The 27,214-nt window shown below is 42.8% G+C and overlaps 1 pseudogene across 1 annotated transcript; it reads right to left on the bottom strand.

Moving 5' to 3' along the window:
• Nucleotides 1-282: 282 nt before the first annotated feature.
• Nucleotides 283-26,783, bottom strand: LOC149470255 (peroxynitrite isomerase THAP4-like; annotated as a pseudogene). The gene is made up of 6 exons (XR_016309332.1): nt 26,501-26,783; nt 14,903-15,855; nt 6,518-6,677; nt 5,421-5,530; nt 1,351-1,454; nt 283-534 (listed from the first exon to the last, which is right to left on the bottom strand). The product of XR_016309332.1 is annotated as a peroxynitrite isomerase THAP4-like (transcript).
• Between the last annotated feature and the right edge of the window lie 431 nt (nt 26,784-27,214).

Below are 27,214 nucleotides of genomic sequence, written 5' to 3' on the forward strand. Positions count from 1 at the left end.
ATATATAGTGTATTTCAGTTTTTTTTACAATTTACATCCTGTCATCAGAGTAGTTCAGTGGTTCAGTGTCACCATAGTGACTACATAACTGGATTAAATTGTGTTTTTTACACTTTCAATTACTTACACATGAGCATCTATAAAGACTAGTTTGACCTTTCAAGGTTGGATTTCTTGAGATATCAAAGACCATGCTGGCCCTATGTCCCTTCAGATGTGCCAATGACACATAAAAAAAAATAACATAACAACTGATCAATGTGGAAATAGGTCACAATAATATGAGGACTAATAATTATTCTTTAATTAAAGTTTTTAGAAAAATAAATTAGGACATGCTAGAACAATAGGCAGCTTTGACTATTATCAGGTCCTTTGAGCTTTAAGGCTTTTCAAGATCTTGGACACAAGCAATTATGAGGTCACTTTCTTGTATGTAACCCGTAAGTGAGGAGCCATGGCTTGTGTGCTGGTTGCCATGGAGACGGTTTGTTCTAGTTTTCCTTCAGGGGTCAGACGGAAGGTGCGGGAAATCTGCAAAAAGAAAAAGATTGCTAGTGGAATAGTAATGGAAAATATAATCATCTACAAACAAGTATTAAAAAAGGCTACTTTCTGTGATTTCACTTGGTTGAATTTCATAGTGCTGAGACATGACCACTTGTGACCAAGAGATCTGTTAAACAAAATTCTGATAATTCTGATAATCAATTTTGTTTATCTTTGAGAGAGAAAGACATTCACACAAGTGTATTGACACATGGTAAATGCTAAGTAAAATGTACATACCTATTATGTAACAATGTAAACAAAAAACACATATCTATTTGTTATCTCTGCATTATCTAGATTAGCCATTTTCACCCAGGGTTCCATGGAACCCTAGGGTTTCTTCAGAGATTGCAAGGGCTTCCTTGAGCTGTGGCTAACTGACCACCCATTTGATGGTACCTGTATAGTTCCAGGACCAACCAAAGCCAGCATCATGATACAGATAATCTTTTTTTTGCTGTCTGCAAGGGTTGAATTCTTTTTCTACAGACCACCAATGTAAGAGGCATTTTTGCCATTGACACCTAATGAATTGGCTATACTAAGCTCCCCGGGACATAAACATTAATTTAGGGGCTCCTCAGGGGTAAAAAGATTGAGAAAGGCTATTCAAGACTATAACAAAAATGTAAAACATTTTAAAAAAGTTATGTTTTATTTGTGAAGATTATACAGATACAAACCTCATATATATTACCTTTAAAATAATATAATTTTTTGATTAATTAGAAGCTACTTTTTAAAGAAAATGTAAAAGTGCCATAAGTGCACTACAGAATCTGTCACTTTTGTTCTTACCTGCTGCACATAAGGCTCCTTGGCAAAGCTCATTCTGCTGAGTGAGTGTGAGGTCAGAGTGAGCTGTTCCCCCTGCACTTCCCCTTCTTCCACCTCCACAACACCTAAGACAGAAACAAGATTAGAAAGGTGACAAAATGTGTGTTGCCACTACATCCACTGAAGCATTTGCATTTTGCAGAGCACACTAAGGATTTAAAGGATAAGTTCACCTTTTAGACAAAAATAATAAATGCACATTTTTTTGCAGGTAAAAAAAAATGTGCATTTATTATTTTTGTTTGCAGGAGCCTGGAAAGCATTTCACCAGCGATTAGTAGATTGCTGATGTCATGCAGGTCTCCTGCAGGCCTGTCAGAATATCTGCTTGGTGTACACGATGTGCGCTCAAGCAGATATTCTGACAGGAAGCTTCAATGAACTACCATGGCACTCCACAGCATGGTAGTATTTATTGAAAACTACAAGCCCACAGCCGCTAAGGCTGTCAGGACTTGCAGTTCATTCATTCACGGAAGTCTGTGAATGAATGATGCAACCATGTGGGCGGAGCCCCGCACGGCTGCACTGTTTTCAAATTTGACAGCTAGTACAGGGAGAAGTCTCCCTGTACTATCTGTCAGAGGAAGGGGGGGTGGCGGGCAGCGTCTGCGGTTTTGGGAACATATTACATGTTCCTCCCTAAAACTGGGTGGAACATGCAATATATTCCCAAAGGTGAACATATCCTTTACCATGCAATCACTTCTTCTGAGGAAATGAAGCTTTACCGGTTTCAAGTAAACTATAACAATATCCAATAATCGTGATTGGCATGGCCACTCTGTACAATAAGACATCACCATCACCTGCTTTTAAAAAGACTGGAATGCCATTATCTTCCTGAAAGTTCTTCCGCTTTTCCACAACTTCCAGTAAATTTTTAATACTAAGAGGTATTTGCTTAGGATTAGATTTTCAGTTATGCTTATTTTTATAATGAAAACGCCATAGATTGTAAGCTCAAAAGAGCAGGGCCCTTGAATCCCTCGTGTTTTGTTTTGTAACTGTATTGTCTCCTGTTCTGTCCCCCACTATAATGTACAGCGCTGAGCAAACCTTTTAGCCCTATATAAATATTGTATAATAATAATAATAATAATAATAATAATAATATGCACTAAAAGCAATATACAGCAACCACAATCAATACTGCCAGTATATGAAGCCCACAGGAACTCCATTCTAGACTGAGTATGGCATAGTTATAGGCAGCAATGGATATACAGCAGACCTTAGAAAATAGTGGGTGCTTTGACTTTTGATCTACATTACAATGTTCTTTTTATCTTAGCTTTAGTCTATCCTAATGTAAGTATGGGCCTAAATTTATTGTGCATGAATAATCTGCCACAGATGGAAGATCTGGCTCTGTCTGAAGAGGCAGTTAATGACTGGTTCACTAATGAAAGTGTGTATGGGCAGGTGTGAGGCTGATTGCCAGGTGTGTGTTGACCCACAAAAGGGAATCAGGCAACCCAGCCAGGGATCCCCACTTTCCAGGAGAGTCATGCTGTGGACAGACATGCAGGAATCTTGTGTCCAGGCCTGACCAACAGGCACTTTGACCAGGGTGCTGCCTGAACAGAAGGTTCTAGTCTGGGTGGAAGCAGACTGAGGGACAAAGCAGTCCGAACAGCCAAGAGTCTGTATTGTTGAACGTGACTGCATTGACCAGACTATCATCTGATGAGAAGACAGTGAAACACTGTCTATTACAGTCAGCGCTCCAATAGGCAGAGAGCGGACCAAGGTGGGCAACTCAACAGCCAGGAGGCCAAAGTGTTATGTTTTTCTGTGTCCGTGTGATGCTGATAAAACCCTGCAATGGAAAGCTTTGTGTAAAGGAAATTTTCATTTAAATAAAAGTGAACAAAAAATAAAAAAAGGATGTTGATTAGTCCATACAGCTCTATGCCTAAAGCTGAATTTCACAACATTTAGCACCAAGGTCAATCCACCTAAAACAGATACACTATATTGCCAAAAGTATTGGGCCACCTGCCTTTACACACACATGAACTTTAATGGCATCCCAGTCTTAGTCCATAGGGTTCAATATTGAGTTGGCCCACCCTTTGCAGCTATAACAGCTTTAAATCTTCTGGGATGGCTGTCCACAAGGTTTAGGAGTGTGTCTATGGGAATGTTTGACCATTCTTCCAGAATCACATTTGTGAGGTCAGGCACTGATGTCGGATAAGAAGGCCTGGCTCGCAGTCTCTGCTCTAATTTATCCCAAAGGTGTTCTATTGGGTTGAGGTCAGGACTCTGTGCAGGCCATTCATGTTCCTCTACCCCAAACTCACTCATCCATGTCTTTATGGACCTTGCTTTGTGCACTGGTACGCAGTCATGTTGGAACAGGAAGGGGCTATCCCCAAACTGTTCCCACAAAGTTGGAAGCATGAAATTGTCCAAAATGTCTTGGTTTTCTGACACCTTAAGAGTTCCCTTCACTGGAACTAGGGGGCCAAGTCCAACCCCTGAAAAACATCCCCACACCATAATTCCCCCTCCACCAAAAACTTTACACTTGGCATAATGCAGTCAGGCAAGTACCGGTCTCCTGGAAACCGCCAAACCCAGACATGTCCATCGGATTGCCAGACAGAAGCATGATTCCTCACTCTAGAACACAACTCCTCTGCTCTAGAGTCCAGTGGCAGCATGATGTACACCATGGCATCTGACCCTTTGCATTGCACTTGGTGATGTAAGGCTTGGATGCAGCTGCTCAGCCATGGAAACCCATTCCATGAACCTCTCTACGCACTGTTGTTGTGCTAATCTGGAGGCCACACGAAGTTTGGAAATCTTTAGCTATTGACTCTGCAGACAGTTGGCGTCCTCTGTGCACAGTGCACTTCAGCATGCGCTGACCCCGCTCTGCCGTTTTACGTGGCCTACCACTTCATGGTTGAGTTGCTGTTGTTCCCAGTTGCTTCCACTTTGTTATAATACCACTAACTGTTGGAATATTTAGTAGCAAGAAAATTTCACGGATGGACTTATTGCAGAGGTGGCAACCTATCCTGGTACCATGTTTGAATTCACTGAGCTCCTGAGAGCGACCCATTCTTTCACAAATGTTTGTAGAAGCAGTCTGCATGCCTAGGTGCTTGATTTTATATACCGGTGGCCATGGAGGAGATTGGAACACCTGAATCCAATGATTTGGAGGGGTATCCCAATACTTTTGGCAATATAGTGTATTTCAACTTTTGGTAGCAGCTGGAAGTTACTCCTCCTGACAGTTTTGTTTATGTCTTGGGAAATTTATAAGTGATACCTTTGTGCTTGAGTTCCTGGGCTTTCGCCATTAAAAATGCTGCATTTTATCTTTATTTATATCATAGAGAATGCAACAGAAGGTGCTAGAACACCCAAAATTCCAAGATGGACTAAAATATGGTGGACTAACACTTTTGGTTGGACTGACTCCTACATTTTTTTTTTAATCCTTTAGCGTGCTCCAGTGAAACTGCCAAAAGGCCTAACTATGCATTAATGTAACAAAATGCATGTACTCCAACTTCAGAGCATATAACAAAAGCTGAACTTAGTAAACCTAAAAATCCTCCCTTGCAGCGGGGGCGCACCCACCCTTGTAGCATTAACTGCATGTTTCTGTCTGGGGTAAAGCACTTTTACTTTCCAAATCGTCGGCTCCTGCAGGCTCCTCCATGCTGCTAGACCAATCCCTGCAGACTACTAATCCCTATGCTTCAGCGGTCTAAGGTCCTTTGACATCATCAAGACCATAGCCCTGAAATGGGTGTGAGGATGCTAAGGAACAGTCCACCTCTGGATAATTGGGAAGCACTCTCTGCCGGGGAAGCAAACATCAGGTGTGTAAAACTGCTTTAACTCCTCCAGATAATTAAACAAGAAGTTAACATTTTCAGCGCAGGTGTAGCTCCACTGCAAGGGAAAGTTTACAGATTTCCTGGTTTAATCTGTAACTAATAACTACCTGACTAAAATCAGAATAGCAATGTACATTTCTAAGCACTACACTATAACAGTACCTATATTTTGGGCGCATATAAATGCAACCTGGCTGGTTCCCGGTTTCACACGGATGAATCCACACTCTCTGTGCAGTGGCTTCCCAGTTTCAGGGTTGGAGGCACAAAACCTGCATAATAACATTACCCATACATATTATTTCACATCATATGGCGTCTAAATCCTTCATATAATAAATACAACTGTTCCTTTTTTCCAACTTTCATCTGCCATTCTGGATGCAAGTCAAATTCAACACTATTCCTCTATCATGTAATCTATATCCATACAGTGATTTATGTGGAAGAATTGGGAACAGTTATTCAATCTTGAAGAAAGAATGTCATTGCCTAAGGCAAGTAATGAGATTTTTGGTTATATTACAGAAACCTACATTGTGTAAATGGAGTCTGCTCTATGGACAAATATGATGCATACGATGAGGCAAATGCATAATCTGGAATGATGGGAGGTTGAAAACGCCATTTCTCACAGTTGTCCCTTAATGCATATGCCATGGTCGAGCAGCAGCTTTCACCAGCCACAACATGCCAGTGGCTTAGTGTTATGGAGATAAACTTGTATGTCAAACATGCTTAGAATGGTAGCACCAATATGACAGATTTGGGCTGCAGTACTGGAGCAGTGTGGAAACACTGTTGTGAACTGTCACACAACACTATCTACCGGTATGTATGCTGGAATATGCTATCTGCAAAATGAGGTTAAAGTTTTCTCAGTAAGGCTTTCATTTGTTTTGGGCCATGTACCCGTGTAAGTTATATTAAATCAATATAACACCTGCATGTCAACACTAGAACCATGCACTATTAAAGGAAGGATCAATCAACCATTGGTGCCAGCTGTCAGAATACCCGTACAGAAGCTGTAGTATCAGACAAACTTTGTGTTTGGCTACTTCAATCTTTCAATCGAAGAATTTTGGGCAGATGGGTGGCAACAGGGCCACTCTAGGAGTGAATTTCAGCCGGTTCATCAGGAACTAGCTGAAATTTGCATAATCTATGGAAGATAATGACAATGTATAAATCAGCGATAATATTTTTTCACTATTTTAGCAAAAAGCAAATCAATCTTTTGTCTACTGGCTACTCACGTGAAATTCAGCATAGGCTGGCCAACGTGTGAAATGACCGCTTTCTCCATGTAGCAAAATGATGGTATAGTTGGAAACTCCCCCTCCCCAAGGGGATCTGACTCCCAGGTCCCCAACATCCATGCCAAAGGGGCCACGGCAGGGTTCAAAGGCGGTGCATCTGTAATTCACACAAAATATAATGTTCCCAGGCACGGTGGATAGGAAATGAGCCAATAACAGTTTTGTTTACTGGAGGTATATATTCTGAAGTCTTTGTTTAGAGAAAGCAGGCAAGTAAAAAAAATACAAAAATTGTGGTGCACTCAAAATGGTAAAGTAGTCAAAGTTCCACTGAGTACTGTCATGACCAAATTCTTCAAAAGCAATATTGTCACCAGCACATCACAAGGTCAGTTTAGAGATTTAACAAACACAGACATAAAACCAGCGTCTTCCACCTGATGAAGGGGCTGCTTATTTTAGTTTTTTAGGTTTACTCCCCCCCCCCTAAAAGATTTCAGTTTGCTGTTCTGAGTTGTACAGTTTATAGGTTACATTAAAGGTACAAAACGTTCTGGAATGATTTATCTTTGTCTCATTTTTTATATCACAGAAACCTAACATTTTAACAGGGGTGTGTAGACTTTTTATATCCCCTGTATTTCTATGACAGAGGAGACTAAAAAATACACACAGATGTACAGTACCGAAAGATGAGATCTGAGGGAAAAGACTTGTGCAGAAGCACAAACACTGAATTCATGGCATCTACCTTTAACTGAACTATACATTACACTCAGTAATATTTTCCTGGACATTCTGCTTTTAGCATAGTTGCAATGTTTTCTGACTACCTTTAGCAGTTCATTGACTTGTTGATAGGAAAAGCTCTTAAATGACTAGTATGATCCTTGTGAAAGCCTCCATGTAATCCACCTAGTGCTTCTCAAGCTATTAAGGAACAACAAATGCCAGCATGCCCTGCCTACCTGAGGCTGGGGCCCATAATTACCCACCGACACAGCCTATCCTGAAAATTTCAGCATCCTTAAAACTCACAGTAGTGACAAACAGAAATTCAGCTACCTCCTCTTCAACTCAAAGCATACGGTCTTTCAGTACTGTCACTTATAATAAAAAAAAAAAAAACACATTTCATTTTCAGTCTCCAGCTGACATTTTCAAGTACATGTTTGAAACTGAATACATACTCAAATACTTTAAGTGCCTGTTTACATGAATGCATCATGTAACACGTTACTGTATTGCGGTGTCTTTCAGAATGACAACCCAATGCCACTCTAATGCACTAAGGCTTGGGTGTCAAACTGGCGGCCGTCCAGCTGTTGCCAAACTACAAGTCCCATGAGCCATTGCAAGATTGACAGTTACAAGCATGACTCCCAAAGGCAGAGGCATTATGGGACTTGTAGTTTCACAACAGCTGGAGGGCCGCCAGTTTGACACCACTGCACTAAGGCAATGATCCTGCCTTGCAGCACACAGTAGGGCATTGCATTTCACGAAAAAGGGTCTCATCCAGTTTTGGGCATGTTAGAGTGCTTCGGCATCCCATCCATTTTAATGGACTGCCTTAATGCAACACAAGTTAATATACCATAAAAGACGTTAATGGGCCATCAAAGAAGAGATACTAAAGTAGAGCAATGTCAGCTGTCACAAGTACAGAAAAGCTGTGGGTGTGGAACTACAAGACTAAGCATGCCTAGCTTGCTAACATGCACTAGTAAACACTGCAAACAAATCTTTTGCTTGTATCTTGAATTCTCATATAAAATATTTGCCAGTAAAGAGGTTATAAAAAGCTGTACACAACTAAACTATTGTTATACTAAAACTTTTAAGTAGTGGTTTGAATTTGCAGATTAAAAAAAATAAACGAAAAAAAACAAAACAAAACAAAACAAAAACAGTATGCATACAGCCAGCACACATGGAGGCAAATTCCGCAGACAACTCCGCTGTATTGCAGTCTATCCTAGGCACTAATCACAAACTGCAGTGTTTCACCTGTGCTAGGATTCAAGGCCATTTCTCTTCCTTGTTCTTGTTCCAGGATATGACACCACACAGACGCAGTGCACTCTGGGATATGTGGCTTCAGGTTACCGTTCCCCAGAGCTGTCAACAATTATTGTGTAATGTCTTGGCCACTGAGAAAGCGACATTACATGAAATTCTGAAATTATTATTAGCTGAGAAAATATCCAGCTTGGTATAAATAGAACAAGCACAGGTCATAGAACGCCTTCTATACTGGAAATATGCCTATATGGACATTCTTCTGGGCAGCAATATGGCTAGGTTCACATTACTGTGGGTTTGGGGGCCACGTTTTTGTGCAGGCGTGGCAATTCACTCATTTGAATAGGATGCTGTGCCTGCTTTTCACGCAGGAAGAGGTTCCTGCAGCAGTTTCAAAATGCAGCGGCTGGGAAATCGCATGGTGCTTTTGCACCATGCAATCTCCCTGCAGTTCCTGCAAACGCTCTGTGTTTTTTGATGCATGCGTGTGCTATTAAGAATGAATGGTAGTCCTGCGTGTTTTTTAAAGAGCTGTGAGTTTTGGCTGGAGGTGGTTGTGGGAACAGCTGTGATTCCCGCACCAGCAACCACTCGCAATAGTGTGGACCAAGCCTAATGCGGGCCATACATGGTTCGATTTCCAAATGATTTTTCATCCAAAATATGGAAATGTCGTTCGCTCGGTAATCCGATGGTACCATCAATGATTTAAAAAATCGGCCAACCAAGTCATAAAGTTCACCCCATATAACAGGCAAAACTTCTGTTCCTTACAGGTCATGGCTCATGCCCATATTCTTTTTGGAAAAACGATCGTACGATTTGATCATCGAGTCGAAAATTGGTCGTTTTTCACAAATTTTCCAACATGCCCAATCACCGAAAAGGGAAGGAACCATGAAAATCGTCCGGTGCCATTGACCCACTAACAGAGCGAAAATCAGCCGATTATTCTTAGGTCCGATTTTTGGATGAAAAATCAGTCGATTTTCGACCCATGTATGGCCGGCATAAGAGACGGTGCACAGTATTACATGCTGGAGTACACTAGCTGGACTGTCACTTAAAATCTATACATGGATACATTAGTGCAGTGCAGAAGAATTACAAAATGAAAAACACAGGATTTTGAGCTCATTCACATGTGCAGTTAGGGCAGGGCAGCAGATTCCTGCAGTTGGGATAAATATACACGAACAGCAGCAGCCTGTACAATGCAATGACAGGCTGACAGGAGCCACAGCTATTTGCCACTGCTCATGTTTATGTGTACATCCAGTGGTTAGGGACAGATGTTCGGCCCTGGACACAGACAGATTGCTACCAGGATTAGACATTTGCTCATAATCATAAGTAACCACCAGATGTTCCTATACATGCGGCCCCTGCAGCTCCTGTTTGCCTGTCATTGCTTTATACAGGCTTCCTGGCTGCAGAAGTTCACATCCACCTGTGATCCCAGCCACAGGAATTTGCTGATTGTTAATGCAAGAATCTGCTGTCTGACCCTATATATGGGCTAAAACAAAGCAAAACATCACGGGATATACCAATTATAGCCCTATCTGGAACAACCATACCAACCCTGAATTGGCCAAGCTACAGCATACTACTATATGGCAAAGAGTATGAGGTGACACACCTTAAACATATCTTTGCACATGGGCAACTACTCTCCTTTGCACAACTACAGGCTAGATTTGGTATTCCTCAGAACATGTGTTTTTATTATTTGCAACTGCAGCATGGGGTGAAGACCCAGAGGTTTCTGGAGACCCAGATGTCACAAACCCCAGTCTTTGGTCTTATGCAGCAGTCTCGCTCTACAAAGTGCTTTATATCCAATTGTAATGCTATGCTTTTGGGGGAATATTTGGAGAGCTTTCCCAGCTTAGCATGTGAGAAATGGCAGGGAGATTTAGGCGATATTCCGGGAGAACAGTGGGAGGAGGCCCCAGAATCTGTATGCATGTGTTCCCTTAAAGTCCAGTGGGAGGAGTCCCCAGAATCTGTACGCATGTGTTCTCTTAAAGTCCAGTGGGAGGAGTCCCCAGAATCTGTACGCATGTGTTCCCTTAAAGTCCAGTGGGAGGAGTCCCCAGAATCTGTACGCATGTGTTCCCTTAAAGTCCAGTGGGAGGAGGCCCCAGAATCTGTACGCATGTGTTCCCTTAATGTCCAGTGGGAGGAGGCCCCAGAATCTGTACGCATGTGTTCCATTAATGTCCAGTGGGAGGAGTCCCCAGAATCTGTACGCATGTGTTCCCTTAATGTCCAGTGGGAGGAGGCCCCAGAATCTGTACGCATGTGTTCCCTTAATGTCCAGTGGGAGGAGGCCCCAGAATCTGTACGCATGTGTTTCCTTAATGTCCAGTGGGAGGAGGCCCCAGAATCTGTACGCATGTGTTCCCTTAATATCCAGTGGGAGGAGGCCCCAGAATCTGTACGCATGTGTTCCCTTATTGTCCAGTGGGAGGAGGCCCAGAATCTGTACGCATGTGTTCCCTTAATGTCCAGTGGGAGGAGGCCCCAGAATCTGTATGCATATGTTCCCTTAATTTCTCACAGCTATACATTCTACTGAGAATACATCACACTCCACTTAAGTTACACTCCATGGGCATACGCCTAGATTCCCTGTGTACTCAAAGTAACAGAGACATAGGGAACCCAATACATTTATTAAGGTGCTGCCCAAAGCGCCACCACTACTGGGAAAGGTTTGTTGCCACGGTTATTAATGTACTTCAGGTGTCCATACCGTTGTAGCCTAAATTTTGTCTCCTGGATATCCTAGATGCTGTAATACCAGATAAGTACAGTTGAGAGGCAGCCTCCAGAGCCTTGTTTCAGGCCTGTAGGCTCTTACTTTTGAAGTGGACCTCCCAAGCTCCCCCTACGCTGCAGCAGTGGCTTGATGGGTATAACAATATGATATGAAAAATTGATATATAAGCATAGGGGAATTCCCTCAAAATATAATGAATTAAGAATGAATGGCACCACACACTTGCAATTTGGCATGTGTTGTGAACAGAGACTAAGGGCTAATTTACAACAGTAGCATTAGAACACTGCTCCTGGTGTGTGAGGAGAAAGGTACATTACTTATGCACTGGAGACAGCACATCACACAACTTTTTCTTTTTTTCTTAACGTCAATGGAATGTTGCAAAGTGACATTTCATTCAGTTCTATCCGCCAGAGTGCGCTGTACATTCCCTGTTCAACTCTACCATATTTTATATTACATAAGTTGTCTTAGACTCTATTCAACAACACCCCATTAGGCCACACCCAATATTTAGCGTAATGAAAACAATGCCCTGTCTTTGCTACATACATCACTTTTTTTCATTAAGCAATGGGGACCAACTTATGATCTTGCACACAGGCGCACTGATTTAAAAAAAATGCCCCTGCAGGTACATGCAGATCCTGCAATAATATGTTAGGGCTTTGGGAGACTTCTTTTAGCACTAGTCAGCTCTCGGGCTAAATTTGCTAGACATGCCAGCCTAAGTGCAAAGGTTGAAAACCTACGCCACTTGAAAACTTTTTTCCTTTCAGTAGGACAATTCATTTCACACCATTTGGCAATCTTTTTAAATCCTTTTGCAGACCCATGGCCAGGGGCGGACTGACCATTTGGAAATTCGGTCACTGCCCGAGGGCCAAGGGTCAGTTGGGGGCCCCATAAAATGCCAATGGTACCTTTCATAGGCTTTTTTGGGTGTGGTTTGAGTGTGGACAAGGACACAGGGGCCCCATGATCCCCTATTGCCCGGGGGCCCCATGAGTTGTCAGTCCGCCCTGCCCATGGCCATCCAAATCTTCTGAGGACCTTAGAGAGCTCTTTTGATCTTAATATGACACCACACATCAATAACAAAGAGAACAGCAGACCCGGATATCTGAGGGTTAAATAAATTCCCTAGCATACTCCCCAAGGAGGTTCTAATCATTGGCATCTAATCTGGAACCCTTGATTCTAATTTCATAGATTTAGATTGAAAAATGAATACACTGGGAGTTATTTACTAAAACTGGAGAATGCAAAATCTGGTGCAGCTCTGCACAGAAACCAATCAAAGCTTAATTAAACAAGCTGAAGTTAGAAGCTGATTGGCTGCAATGCACAGCTGCACCAGATTCTGAGTGCTCCAGTTTTAATAAATCTCCCCTATTATGTTGATTTTATGTGTCATTTTTTTCAAATATATTACTTTTATCTGTAGGCACTGAATGAAAATCTAATGTTTGCCTGTTAAAATATTAAAAAGGAAACTATTTTCATTGGGTGTACTGGCTTTTTCACATAACTGTAAGTACTGTGTAACATATCTAGATATGCAGCTGTTTTCACCAATGAAAGATCACTGGGAAACATTGGTCTACCAGGTGTGACAAGCACAGCAGACACGGATGAGCTCCTGTGCATATTTTGACTATTGATATCTGTAAATAAGTGTACCAGCAATGTGTGTGAATTACAACTCAATTCACATGGCTGAAAACAGCCTATCACAACATGTATAAAATGGGCTATGAGATGGGTTTGCTATCTGTCCTCCATTCTGTTTCAAGAAGCACACTGTGAGCACTCCCCTTTTATAACACATACAGCATGCTTTACTTGGTGTCTGTATATGAGAATTAACATACAGAACACCATATTTAATAGCATACTGCATTTTTCAATAAGCACACTTTTACAATACATCCCCTATAATACAAACCTGGAATAAACTACATTGGATTCCACTTTTGAGTCTTCCTGGTGTGTTGAGAGTGCCTGTGGATTTTGTTGAGTCAGCAAGTTGCCATGCTGTATTTACAGACTGGTTCACAGGAGGTGTCTTTTGCATAAAGCAATATTTGAGATTGATTTTCTGAAAAATCACATACTATGTGGGAGAAGCATTGGGAAAGCCAGTTCCGTTATCAAAAGGGTGTTTTTTTTCCTGAAAAGCTTGTACAAATCAGTCTTCATTGTGATATTGGAAGAAAAGAAGAGATAAAAGAGAAAAGAAAGGACAGGGAAGGAAAGCAGTAAGACAAAAATGCATGTGCTGGCAGCCTTCTAAGTGAAGAAGCTCATGTATGCTGGAGCTTAACACACAAGGTAAATATAGTCCTTTGAGTAGCTACCTACGCTGTTTAGAAACTATAAACAATCTTTATGTCACTTAAAGCGGAGCGCCACCCAAAAGGGGAAGTTTCGCTTTAAGGACTGCTCCCCCACTCCTCATTAAGGATTGGCACCTTTGGGGGGTGGGGGAGCGGGTACCCGAATTTGACAGGTACCCGCTCCCACTTCTGGTCCAATCGCCTAGGCAATCGAAAGCAGAAGGTAGGATGCAGTTGGCTGTATTTTGAACTGCACTCCAACTGTATAGACAGTCATAATCAATGTAATCCTAAAGGCATAGTTCACACCATTGCAGTGCAGTGCAGTTATAAAAAAGTAGAGCATGCTGCATTTTTCTGCACTGCAAATGCAGGTGAATGCACTGCAAACGTGCTTCAAATGCACTGCACTTCACCAAACTGTTCCCCTTTAAAAGAAAAAAATATTTTACTGAATATTATAACCTGTTCCTGACTCTATGACCTGTCCCTCCCCATTCCATTACCTGGATCTGTGCACGTGGTGTGTGTGTGGAGAGCCACTGTACAGCCATAATGGCATACAGGTCACCCATAAATGCAGAGGACTTCATCACAATGGTCCTGGAGTACCCTGTGCTCTATGACCCCAGATATAAGCATTATAAGGACAACAGAAGAAAAAGGCAGATCTGGGAGAAAATTACAGCAAGAATTTACCCAGATTAGGAAGAAATGGAGATAGACAGAAAGGAGAACACTGGTAACTTGATTACTGCATGTGATTATCAGGAAATCATATCAGGATAGCATTTATCAGGATAACATATCAGTCAAAGTCTTCCAGAACACATTGCAGTGATCACATGGACCCCTCTTCTGCCTTTATGGGACATGCTTTTCTCTACAAACTACGAAAAAATAGGGCCCTCAAAGGAAATAGAAGAAAGCAAAGCCCACATTTTCTCTATATTGTCTCTGTAGTAGCACCACTGATCTGCAGAACTTGTGTCCTGCATTCAATTTCCTTCATTGTGCATGTAGACCCAGAAACATACTGGTGGGTTGATTGGCATTTGCCATAGTTATGGGTGTTTATAGTTGTAGTGAGCACATTGTGTTGTAACCCTCTTTGGAGCTGGGATGGATGTGAATCATTCAGTTTTCACTGTATAGTGTTGTAGATAAAATGTAAACCTACAAAAAAAAAAAAAAAAAAAAAAAAGTAAAATAAATATATGTTCATACCTTGTATACTTGTATTGAATGGATCTCTGCTAGACTGCCCAGAACGCCACCCCATATCACATGTTGTTGTCAGGCATTGCTGTCTCTTCTCAGGCAGAGGATTAGAGGTAGAGCAGTATGAATGCAACAAGTTAACAGTGCTGGGCTCCACGTCATTATCTTCTTGAAGCAGAAACTCGTCTGGTTCACCTGTATAATCACAGGGCTCCTCTACACAAACTTCACAAGACTCTAAGAATCTATTGTTAAGCTCAGTTTCCTCTAATTCAGGGGGATCTTTTGTTATGGAGTTCAACTCAACATTATCACTAACTTCTACATGACATGACAACCCCTGAGAATTGTCTACCTGAGACAAGAAATCTTCACTGTCGTGTACTACTGAGGAAAGGGACTGACTATTTTGTGTAGGAGACAAAAATTCACAAGTCATTTCTGTGTCCTCTGCCTCTGGACAAGATGGAACATTCATGTTTACTACATTTTGTAATAAGGAGGTTGTAGAAGACCGGCTATACGAATGCAGGGAGTAGATAAACCTACAAACTGTGTTAATGGTTGATGCTTTAGAAAGAAAACTGGGGTTCATGTCATCTCTGCCATTAATGTCAAAGTGAAGCTGATACTCCTTCATAACCTCCTCATTTGAGTACATGGGTGGTGTGTCCTCCTCTATAGAAGATGGCGCTCTTCTCTTCTGACCCTGCTTTCTTCTTTCAATGCCAACAACGTGCTTTTCTATTACTTCTTTTCTTTGGTTTTCCCTGCCAGTTTTAAAGAGGGAAGGAACAGCATCTGGTCGAAGAAGCGGGTGCTGGTCAGGCATACGTGGTACAAAGCTATCCAACGTGAAGTGTTCACTGCACAGGAAAGAGTAGGGCCCTGGAGTCCAGTCACTGCGCTGTATGGCAACTGTCCAGAGGTAAAGACGAGCTGCATCCTTAAGAGGGAACCTGCCAGATTAAAGCATAATACTGTGAATGATATAATGTAATACCTTCAATGCTTGTATACAAAAACTATTTACAGGGAAATGAGAACACTTTCTGGCTGTCAATAACAGCAGGTAACAAAAGTAGGGGTAACACTAGCATTGGTTCCAAACTGATCATAAGCAAGGTAAACACTGGTTCTAGGTAGTGTTTTTCTTGATTGGTTTAGTGAGCAGGACTTGAACAAAAAAAGCATTCAAATCAGTCTGGGAAATTAATATACCCAGCAATACCGACACGATTTCCTGGCCCTGAAGAGGCATTAAAATCAAGTTTAAAATGGAAATTTTAAAACAAAGATTAACGTGGTGATCTGACTTTTAATTTCAGAAAGGGTGGGTGCCATTGCTTGTGTCATGTGATTTAATGTATATAAAAGGGCTTGCTCAAAACGGCACAGAACAAAGGACCAACGAAAGTGCAAACATCACTGACATATACTGGCAGTGAACCAAAAATAATTGGGCGTGTGGATTATTCCTATGAATGACTCCCCATTCATCGAATTACCTTTTTCAGTTCATCTTAGCATGATGTGTATGCATGCCAAGAACCCTCCCACTTTCCAGTGCTCCATATATTTGTAAATACATGCAATTAAAACCTGTTTTTAACCTAAGTAGTTGAAACAGATTTAGTTAGGGGGTTTTGTTGGTTAGCTTAAAAGTGTGCAGGGGACCCCCTTTTGCACCATTTTTGTACATGGCCTTGCCCATGTGCACCATTACCTGTTTGATAGTTTCAAACAGATCAGAGTGGCTGAAATCTTTAATTCTTTTGGATTTGGTGCAGAAACACATTAGAAGTCTTCAGCTGACTTGTAAAGGTGATATCTGGGCATCTTATGTTCCTGTACAGTTAAGGGCTGTCTTCAGATGATTCAGGTGTTCCAATCACCTCCATGGCCACAGGTGTATAAAATCAAGCACCTAGGCATGCAGGCTGCTTCTACAAACATTTGTGAAAGAAGTCAGTGAATTCAAGTGTGGTACTGTGATAGGTTGCCACCTGTGCAAGAAGTCCATCTGTAAAATTTTCTTGTACTAAATATTCCACGGTCAACGGTTAGTGGTATTATAACAAAGTGGAAGCAATTGGGAACAAAAGCAACTCAGCCACGTAAAATGACAAAACGGGGTCAAAGCATGCTGAAGTGCATAGTGCGCAGAAGTAGCCAACTGTCTGCAGAGTCAATAGCTAAAGACCTTCAAACCTTGTGTGGCCTTCAGATTAGCACAACAGTGTGTAAATAGCTTCATGGAATGGGTTTCCATGGCCAAGCAGCTGCATCCAAGCCTTACATCACCTCACATCAAGTGCAATGCAAAGCATCAGATGCAGTGGTGTATATCATGCCGCTTCTGGACTCTAGAGCAGTGGAGATGTGTTCTCTGGAGCGACAAATCACGCTTCTCTGTCTGGCAATTCAATGGATGTGTCTGGGTTTGGCGGTTGCCAGGATAACGGTACATGCCAGACTGCACTGTGCCAAGTGTAAGGTTTGGTGGAGGGAGGATTATGCAGTAGAGTTGTTTTTCAGGAGTTGAGCTTGGCCCCTTAGTTTCAGTGAAGGGATCTCTTAAGCCGTCAGCATACCAAGATATTTTGGACAATTTCATGCTCCCAACTTTGTGGGAACAGTTTGGGGATGACCCCTTCCTGTTCCAACATGACTGAGCACCAGTGCACAAAGCAAGGTCCATAAAGACATGGATGAGTGAGTTTGGGGTGGAGGAACTTGACTGGCCTGCACAGATTCCTGACCTCAACACGATAGAACACCTTTGGGATGAATTAGAAGGGAGACTGCGAGCCAGGCCTTCTCCTCCAACATCAGTGCGTGACCTCACAAATGTGCTTCTGGAAGAATAGTCAAACGTTCCCATAGACACACTCCTAAACCTTGTGGACAGCCTTCCCAGAAGAGTTGAAGCTGTTATAGCTGCAAAGGGTGGGCCAACTCAATATTGCACCCTACGGACTAAGACTGGGATGCCATTAAAGTCCATGTGCGTGTAAAGGCAGGCATCCCAATACTTTTGACAATATAGTGTATGTTCCCATAGCTAGGAAACTCAGATAGTTTACAGTTAGGGACCACATTTATCAGAAGTGTCCTGACATGGCAACAGTGGGTAAAATAAGTACTGAACACATCACCATTTTGCTAGGTAAATATATTTCTAAAGGTGCTACTGACATCAAAGTTTCACCATATGTCAGTAACAAGCCATGCAATCCATATATACAAAAGAAACTAGTGGTGCACCGAAATGAAAATTCTGGCGCCGATACCGAAAATTTAGAATTCATGTGGCCAGAAACCAAAATGTCTGCGTATCTGGGGATGGGGATGCTCAAATTTGTTTTTTTATCTTATGATTTTATTGCTATGACATAGGGGATTATTGTTCCCCTATATGATAGCATATGAGTGACAGGTCCTCTTTGTAGGGGGGGGAAGTGTGTGCAAGGAGGGGGCAGGAGAAGAGCAGTGTATACAGTGAGGGAGTAGTGTATACACTCAGGCTTCCTCACTGGCTGTCACTATATATCACTGCCGGTTTTTAAATGTAATTACTGGCTTTTTTCCCCCTTCACTATAGCTACAAGAAGCTGTCATTCTCCTCTCTGCTAAAGGAAACAAAGGGGTGGGGTCACTGGGTAATGTCACTGGTGACCCAATGCCTTTATTTCCTTTAGTGGTGGGGGGAATGACAGCTCCTTCTCGGAGCTATAGTGAAGAAAAAAAATCCAGTAATTGCATTTAAAAACAATGCCATTTTTTAATTCTAATTACCGTTTGTTTCCCCCTTACTATAGCTCAGAGAATGACATTTAAAAACCGGCAGTGACATTTAGTGGTAGCTCACTGTATACACTGCTCCTCTCCTACCTTTCTTCGCTGCTGCCGCCCCCCCCCCCCCACACACACACACACACATCTGCAGTACACATAGCTTCCCTGTATCGGCACCTGTAGTGGCTAAAATTTTCCTATTGGCAAAATGCCGATAGGGCTATTTTCGGCCGATATGTTTCAGTGCATCCCTAAAAGAAACCAAAACAAATAAGTTCAGAATTCAAGTTATGTGTAATAAAATGGAATTGCACAGGGAAAAAGTATTGAACACATGAAGAAAGGGTGGTGCAAAAAGGCATGGAAAGCCAGCTGAAATCTATCAGTAATTATAGAGCAATCCTGCCCCTTGTCAGTGCAAATTAATATTAGCTAGTTCAGTCTCAACTGATGGCCTATAAAAAGGTGTCGTTACCAAGGTGTCACACAAGAAACATCTCATGATGGGTAAAAGCAAAGAGCTCTCTCAAGACCTTTGCAACCTTATAGTTGCAAAACATACTGATGGAATTGGTTACAGAAGAATCTCTAAACTTCTGAATGTTCCAGTGAGCACTGTTAAGGCCATAATCCAGAAGTGGAAAGAAATCATTTCACCATAAACTGTCCATGACCAGGTGCTCCTTGCAAGATTTCTGACAAAAGAGTGAAAATAATTATCAGAAGAGTTTTCCAAGAGCCAAGGAACACTTGTGGAGAGTTTCAGAAAGACCTGGAATTAGCAGGTAGAATTGTTTCAAAGAAAACTATAAGTATTATACTCAACCGACATGGCCTGTATGCACGCTCACCACGCGAAAATTCCACTGATGAAGAAAAAGCATTTTGAAGCGCGTTTAAAGTTTGCTGCACAACATTTAGACAAGCCTGTGAAATACTGAGAATGTAGTCTGGTCAGACAAGACCAAAATAGAACTCTTTGGATGCCATAATACACACCATGTTTGGAGGTCAAATGGCACTGCACATCACCCCAATATAGCATACCAACAGTGAAGCAAGGAGGTGGGAACATCATGGTGTGGAGCGGTTTTTCAGCATACGGTACTGGCAAACGTCATGTCATTGAAAAAAGGATGAATGGAAAAATGTACCAAGACATTCTAGATAAAAATCTTCTGCCATCTACCAGGATGATGAAGATGAAACGAGGATGGACATTTCAGCAAGACAATGATCCCAAACACAAAGCCAAGGAAATTCTCAATTGGTTTCAAAGAAGGAAAAAGCTGCTAGAATGGCTCAGCCAATCACCTGACTTAAATCCAATAGAAAATCTATGAAAAGAACTAAAGATCAGAGTTCATAGAAGAGGTCCACGGAACATTCAAGATTTGAAGACTGTTTGTGTGGAAGAAGGGGACAAAATCACACCGGAGCAATGCATACGACTAGTTTCTCCATATAGGATGCATCTTGAACCTGTCATTACCAAAAAAGGATTTTGTATGAAATATTAAATAAATTTTAGTTAGCGTGTTCAATACTTTTTCCCTCTGTCATTCCATTTTTTTTTATTTTTTTTTTTACACATAACTTAATATCTGAACTTATTTGTTTTGTTGTCCTTGTATACAGTATATGGATTGCATGAGTTGTTACCGACAAGTCATGTCAATAGCACCTTTAGAAATGTATTTACTAAGAAAAATGGTGACGTGTCCAGTACTTATTTTACCTGCTGTACTTGCAAAAGCATGCAACCTAAATCTCTGTTGAATGTTTTCTTGCAGAGCATAGTACCTAGGTACAATATATTTACAAGGCTCCAGAGTATTGTATCAGGTGTAGGTACAGATAATTGTGTCTGCTCTGTAAGCCCTGTGAACTTGTCGTCGGTGTGTTGGGCCCAGCGGTAGACACTATTCTGGAAAGGTTCTTAGCCAGCTATCCCCTTGTGGAAGAGTTCTCCTGTGTCCATTGTAAGGTCTGGTTTTTCTTCGAAAACCATTCATGCCTTAACTGGGAGAGCCCATTTACTTCTTGCACATTAAGGCATCACATTCAAAATACAAAAGAAGTATGGGAATACATATTGTGCATATTCATACAACAAAAGTACTGGAATGCAAAATATGATTTCCTGCAATAATTTTGTATGAGTATAAACTTTTTATGTCTGCTAGGTATGTCTATGGTCTACCTTCCAGTCATGTAATTATTACATGACTGCAAGGTATATCAATAGACATACTGTATATAGAAGGCGCTAGGCAGGCATCACATGTCTATTGCTCATATGGTGCTATATGTGTGTGTCAGAATGGGTCTCCTCCACTCTACCATGCTGCTGCTGACTTCCCTTGGTCTCTGCTGCTTCTGTAAATTGTGCGATTGCATCGCTGCCACAGACGGAAAGGGAACACTTGTGCCTCCCAGCTGTTCAAAATCCAGCTTCCAAGTCACTGCAAGTACACCCCCCCAGTAAAGTACCCCTGTACTCCTTTTCCAACACTGCTCACTCCTGCAACCCCCTTTTAACACCGTTCACATCTGCCACCCTATTCCAACACGACTCACCCCTGCAACCCCCTTATAATACCGTTCACATCTGCCACCCAATTCCAACACGGCTCACCCCTGCACCCCCCTTATAACACCGTTCACATCTGCCACCCAATTCCAACACGGCTCACCCCTGCACCCCCCTTATAACACCGTTCACATCTGCCACCCTATTCCAACACGGCTCACCCCTGCACCCCCCTTATAACACCGTTCACATCTGCCACCCTATTCCAACACGGCTCACCCCTGCACCCCCCTTATAACACCGTTCACATCTGCCACCCTATTCCAACACGGCTCACCCCTGCACCCCCCTTATAACACCGTTCACATCTGCCACCCAATTCCAACACGGCTCACCCCTGCAACCCCCTTATAACACCGTTCACATCTGCCACCCTATTCCAACACGGCTCACCCCTGCAACCCCCTTATAACACCGTTCACATCTGCCACCCTATCCCAACACGGCTCACCCCTGCAACCCCCTTATAACACCGTTCACATCTGCCACCCTATTCCAACACGGCTATTCCCTGCACCCCCCTTATAACACCGTTCACATCTGCCACCCTATTCCAACACGGCTATCCCCTGCACCCCCCTTATAACACCGTTCACATCTGCCACCCTATTCCAACACGGCTCACCCCTGCAATCCCCTGCACCGTGCTTTCAGTGCTGCTCATCTCTGCATTCTCTGCCACCCTTTGCCTCCTCATCCCTTTAAAACTGAACACATATTAATTACACAGGTCCTGTGGCTGATTAAGGTGGTAATTAAACTCACTTAGTGCCTTAAATTAGCCTCAGGACCTGTGTAATTAACATGTGTTATCTACTTTAAATTAGCCTCAGGACCTGTGTTTGGGTTTAAAGGGATGAGGTGGCAACCCTATTTCATCAACTGCTACCTTCTGCTAATGCAGCTATCCTCTACAACCCTTTTCCATCACTACTCACTTCTGTATCCCCTACCACTCTCTTCTAATGCCTCCAATCTCTGCATTCCCTGCCAGCCTCTTCTATTGCTGCTGACTTCTGCAACCTTTTTTCAGCAGTGTTCACTTCTGTGTCCCCCTGCCACCATCTTTCAATGATTCTCACTCTTGCACCCCTCCCACTCTGTTTAAATGTTGCTCACCTCTGCATCCAATGCCACCCTTTTCTAATGCTGCTCACCTCTGTATATCTCTTCAAATACAACCCACATCTGTATCTCCTGCCACCCTCTGCCAATACTGCCCAGCTCTGCCTCCCCTGCTCCCCTCTGCCAATACTGCTTAGCTCTGCATTCCCTGCCACCCTCTGCCAATACTGCTCAGCTCTGCATCCCTTGCAACCCTTCCAGCGCTGCTCACCTCTGCATCTCCTGCCACCCTCTTCTAATACAGCCCACATCTGCATCCCCTGCTACCTTCTGCAAATAGTGCTCAGCTCTGCATCCCCTGTCACACTCTGCCAATACTGCTCATCTGCATTCCCTGCCATTCTTCCAGTGCTACTCATCTCTGCATTCCCTGCCACCCTTCCAGCGCTGCTCACCTCTGCATCCCATGCCACCCTTCCAGTGTTGCTCACCCCTGCATCCCATGCCACCCTTCCAGCCTTGCTCACCCCTGCATCCCCTGCCACCCTTCCAGCGTTGCTCACCCCTGCATCCCCTGCCACCCCTTTCAGCGCTGCTCACCCCTGCCACCCCTTCCAACACTGTTCACCTCTGCATTCCCTGAGAACTAGTAGAAATTTTTCTTGCTGGAGGGTGCAGAAAAAAGCATCTAATAAAGGTAAGTTGCAGTTTGTTTGTTTTTTTAAGTTATAATATGTGAATGGGGACATGTAACAAAAACAGTATACGATAAGTGTTATCCTAGTTTGGCTGCAAAAGTAGAAATACACTTTAAGATGTTATAAAGTTCTGCTTTCCTCCTTAGCCGCCTCCCGCACCTGCCATATAAGGTAATGACGGGTGCAAGGCGGCTCTCTCATTCTGGGAGGACGTCATATGATGTCCTCCCACTCTAACCGCGCATGCGTGGCTCCGGGAGCGCGCAGAGTGGCAATGCGCTATGTCCCTTGGACACAGAGGATCACCGATCAACGGAAAGAGCCAAAGATGTCGGCTCGGTCATGAGATCAACTGTGTCCAATCACAGTTGATCGCATGTAAATAGGGAAATGCTGATTATCGGCATTTCTCTCCTCACAAGCTGTCACACTGACAGCTCGAGAGGAGAGCCGGTAAACGGCATTCCTCGGAGGGGACATGTACACTGATCATCAGGGCACTGATGATCAGTGTGCCCTGATGATCAGTGTAGCCCCAGCAGTGCCACCTGTCAGTGTCCATCAATGCCTGCTGTCAGTGCTCATCAATGCCACCTGCCAGTACCCATCAATGCCACATATCAGTGCCTACCAGTGCACATCAATACCACATATCCGTGCCCATCTGAGCTGCCTTTCAGTGCCACCTATCAGTGCCATCTATCAGTGCTGTCAGTGCTGCCAGTCTGTGCCACCTAACAGTGCCAGTCAGTGCCAAATATGAGTGCTGCCTTTCAGTGCCCATCAGTGCCACCTACTAGAGCCTCCTCCTCAGTGCCCATCAGTGCCACCTATCAGTGGCCATCACTGCAGCCTCATTAGCGCACATCAGTGAAGGAGAAAAATCACTTATTTACAAAATTTTATAACACAAACTAAGAAAAAATGTTTTTGTTTTTTTTTTTTTTAATTTTCAGTTGTTTTTGGTTTGGTTAGCAAAAAATAAAAAACCCAGAGGTGATTAAATACCATCAAAAGAAAGCTCTATCTGTCAAAAAAAAATGATAAAAATTTCATATGTGTACAGTGTTGCATGACCGCGCAATTGTCATTCAAAGTGCAACAGCGCTGAAAACTGGCCTGGGCAGGAAGGGGGCATAAGTGCCCTGTAGGCAAGTGGTTAATCATATGGTCATGTTAAACAGCAGCTCAGGGTTAGGTGTCAATTGGCCATACACTGAGTGAATTTCAGCCAGTTCCTAAGGAACCAGACAAAATACAGTCAGTTTTAAGATTCATATTTTACCAAAATATTGTGTTTGTTCACATTAAGTATATATTTCCCTACAAATATGCGTTTGATAAATAATTTCAACATAAAACACTGCAGCTACCACCATTTCATTGTCCAGTGTTTCTGCTTTCAGAAAATATACTTTTTTTTGGGGGGGGGTTATAGTAATTTCTGGCAAAAAAAGATTTGCAACACAGTGGCTAAATGGTTGGCACTTCTGCCTGGCTATACTAGGGTCGCCGGTTCAAATCCCAACCACGGCACCACCTGCCTGGAGTTTGCATGTTCTCCCTGTGCTTGCGTGGGTTTCCTCGGGGTACTCCGGTTTCCTCCCACACTCCAAAGACATGCAGGTAGGTTAATTGGCTCCTGTCTAAATTGGCCCTAGTATGTGTATGTATGAATGTGAGTTAGGGACCTTAGATTGTACGCCCCTTGAGGGTTAGGGACTGATGTGAATGTACAATATATATATGTAAAGCACTGCGTAAATTGATGGCGCTATATAAGTACCTGAAATAAATAAAAAAATGTATGCAAAAAGTGAAAACATTGTAGACGTGCTTAAAGCGGAGCCCCACCCAAAAGGAGGAAGTTCTGCTTTAAGGACTGTTCCCCCGCTCCCCATTAAGGATTTGCACCTTTGGAAGGTGTCCTCCCTCCCTCCCTGTAGTCTTTTGGGACACGTGACAGGTCCCAGAAGAAACTACAGGACCATGCAGGAAGCGCAGCGCTACTCGCGCATGCGCAGTGGGTACCCAGCTGTGAAGCCACAAGTTATCACAGCCGGGTGCCCACACTGAAGATGCTGGAATCCAGGACGGCCGGTGAAATGAGCTGAAGGGGGGGGTCACACCATGGGACCGAGTGACAGGTAAGTGGCTGTTTTTTAAAAGTCAGCAGCTACAGTTTTTGTAGCTGCTTTTATTTTTTGTTAGGTTGAGTGGAACTCCGCTTTAACCACTTGCCGTCAGCCCTATAGCAGATGATTTCGCACTTCCGCCACTAGGGGGGCACGTGCCTACCTCCACTTCTGCTGTGATCAGACACAGCAGAACTGATCAACAGCTGCCGGCTGATGGATGATCCGCTACCTGTTGACCTCCGAGGAGACTGACAAACAAGGCAGAGCTGTGTTATGTCAATGGCAATCTGCTAGATTTTATTCAAGGAATAAAATCTAGCAGATTGCCTAGTAAAAACAGTACACAGTGCACACAAAAACACTGGCTAGGCACACAATTAACCCTTTGATTGCTCTAGATGTTTAACCCCTTTCCAGCCAGTATCATTAAAACAGTGACAGTGTATATTTTTAGCACGGATCACTGCATTAGTGTCACTGGTTCTCACAAAGTGTCAGCCTGTCCGCCACAATATCGCATTCCCACTATAAGTCGCTGATCGCCGTCATTACTAGTGTATAAAAAAAAATTCCAATATATATACCGCCATTTGTAGACGCTATAACTTTTGCGTAAACCAATCAATATATGTGTATTGGGATTTTTTGTGACAAAAATATGTAGCACAATACATTTTGGCCAAAATTTATGAAGAAATTTTTTTTTTATTGGATATGTTTTATAGCAGAAATTGTTGGTGTTTTTTTTTTCAATTCTAGCACAAAAAACAAAAAAACAAAAAAGCAGAGGTGATTAAATGCCACTATAAGAAAGCTCGATCTGTGGGAAAAAAAATGACATGAATTTTATTAATGTACAGCGTCACAAGACCACGAAACTGTCAGTTAAAGTAACATAGCGCCGTATTGCAAAAAATGGCCTGGTCAGGAAGGGGGGTAAATCTTTCGGAGGTATATAAATATATTTATCCAAATCTGCTGCAAAAAAAAAAGAAACAAAAAACAAAAGCGTGGTTAACAGTAGAACTCACAATGTTGTTTTTTATTACAGTGATGTTTTTAGTAACTGAGAGGGAGATGAGACACCTTCATCCAATCAACCATCAGAGCATCTTGTAGCTCTAAAACTGAATTAAAGGGGAACTCTAGAAGCAGCGGTATCTAATGTTTAGCACACCAACTAAAGAAGGCTGGACAGCATTTAATATTTGTAAAAGTCCCAGCATGCACTGCTGGAGTGCCAAAGATGCCAAAATAGTGACCTTACAGATTCCTATCTCTGTCATAGCAGCTGACAAGGGAGTAGTCGTACCTGTGGAAGGACACGGCCCCCTCGTCCCTTTCCCTTGCCGGTTGGTGCAATTGGGTGCTGCGCAGCATATCACCATGACCAATCCCACAGTCCTTCCGTACAAGATGGCGGCGCCCTCCCTCCAGGAAGCGTTCTCGCTGTACGGAAAACAAGAAGGCCTTTCCTGTATGTCAGTGGACTGTAGTCACCTTTTCACGACATATGGGATTACACGTTATAAGAATCCACAACTAGACGCTTTCCCCACAGTCAACGTGCAGCTTCCGTACAAATCAAACCTGTCCGTCCAAAGCTTTGACTTCCTTGTTTGCACGCGCCTTTCTAATCATGTGACAAGAAAGCTGCAGTTTACTGGAGCATTCCGAGTCAGCTGACACAGCATGTCTAATCAAAACTCAAATAGGTTGTCAATGTTGACAGCGGCGAGCTGTTCGGGCTGAGAATCCCTCTTGCTAATACCATAGTCCTCATTACAGGTTATGGCTGAATATTGGACCATCTCACACACAAACCTCGTATAGTTTATAAAGAGTGAGACCTTCTGGGGCTTAGCTTTGCTAAAGGGAAGGGAGAAGGGGCACTATACATTATCCAGTCTGACTGTATTATCCATTTTAGATTTACCCAAACTATGTAACATGAGAATCTACCCAACTTTCCAGTCAATTTCTATATATTCAGGCAGGCACAGCTGTGAGTAGACCTAAAGACGAT

Source organism: Staurois parvus, unplaced genomic scaffold, assembly GCF_062004578.1.
Source record: "Staurois parvus isolate SC_StPar_1 unplaced genomic scaffold, SC_StPar_1.0 ptg000049l, whole genome shotgun sequence".
NCBI lineage: Eukaryota > Metazoa > Chordata > Amphibia > Anura > Ranidae > Staurois > Staurois parvus.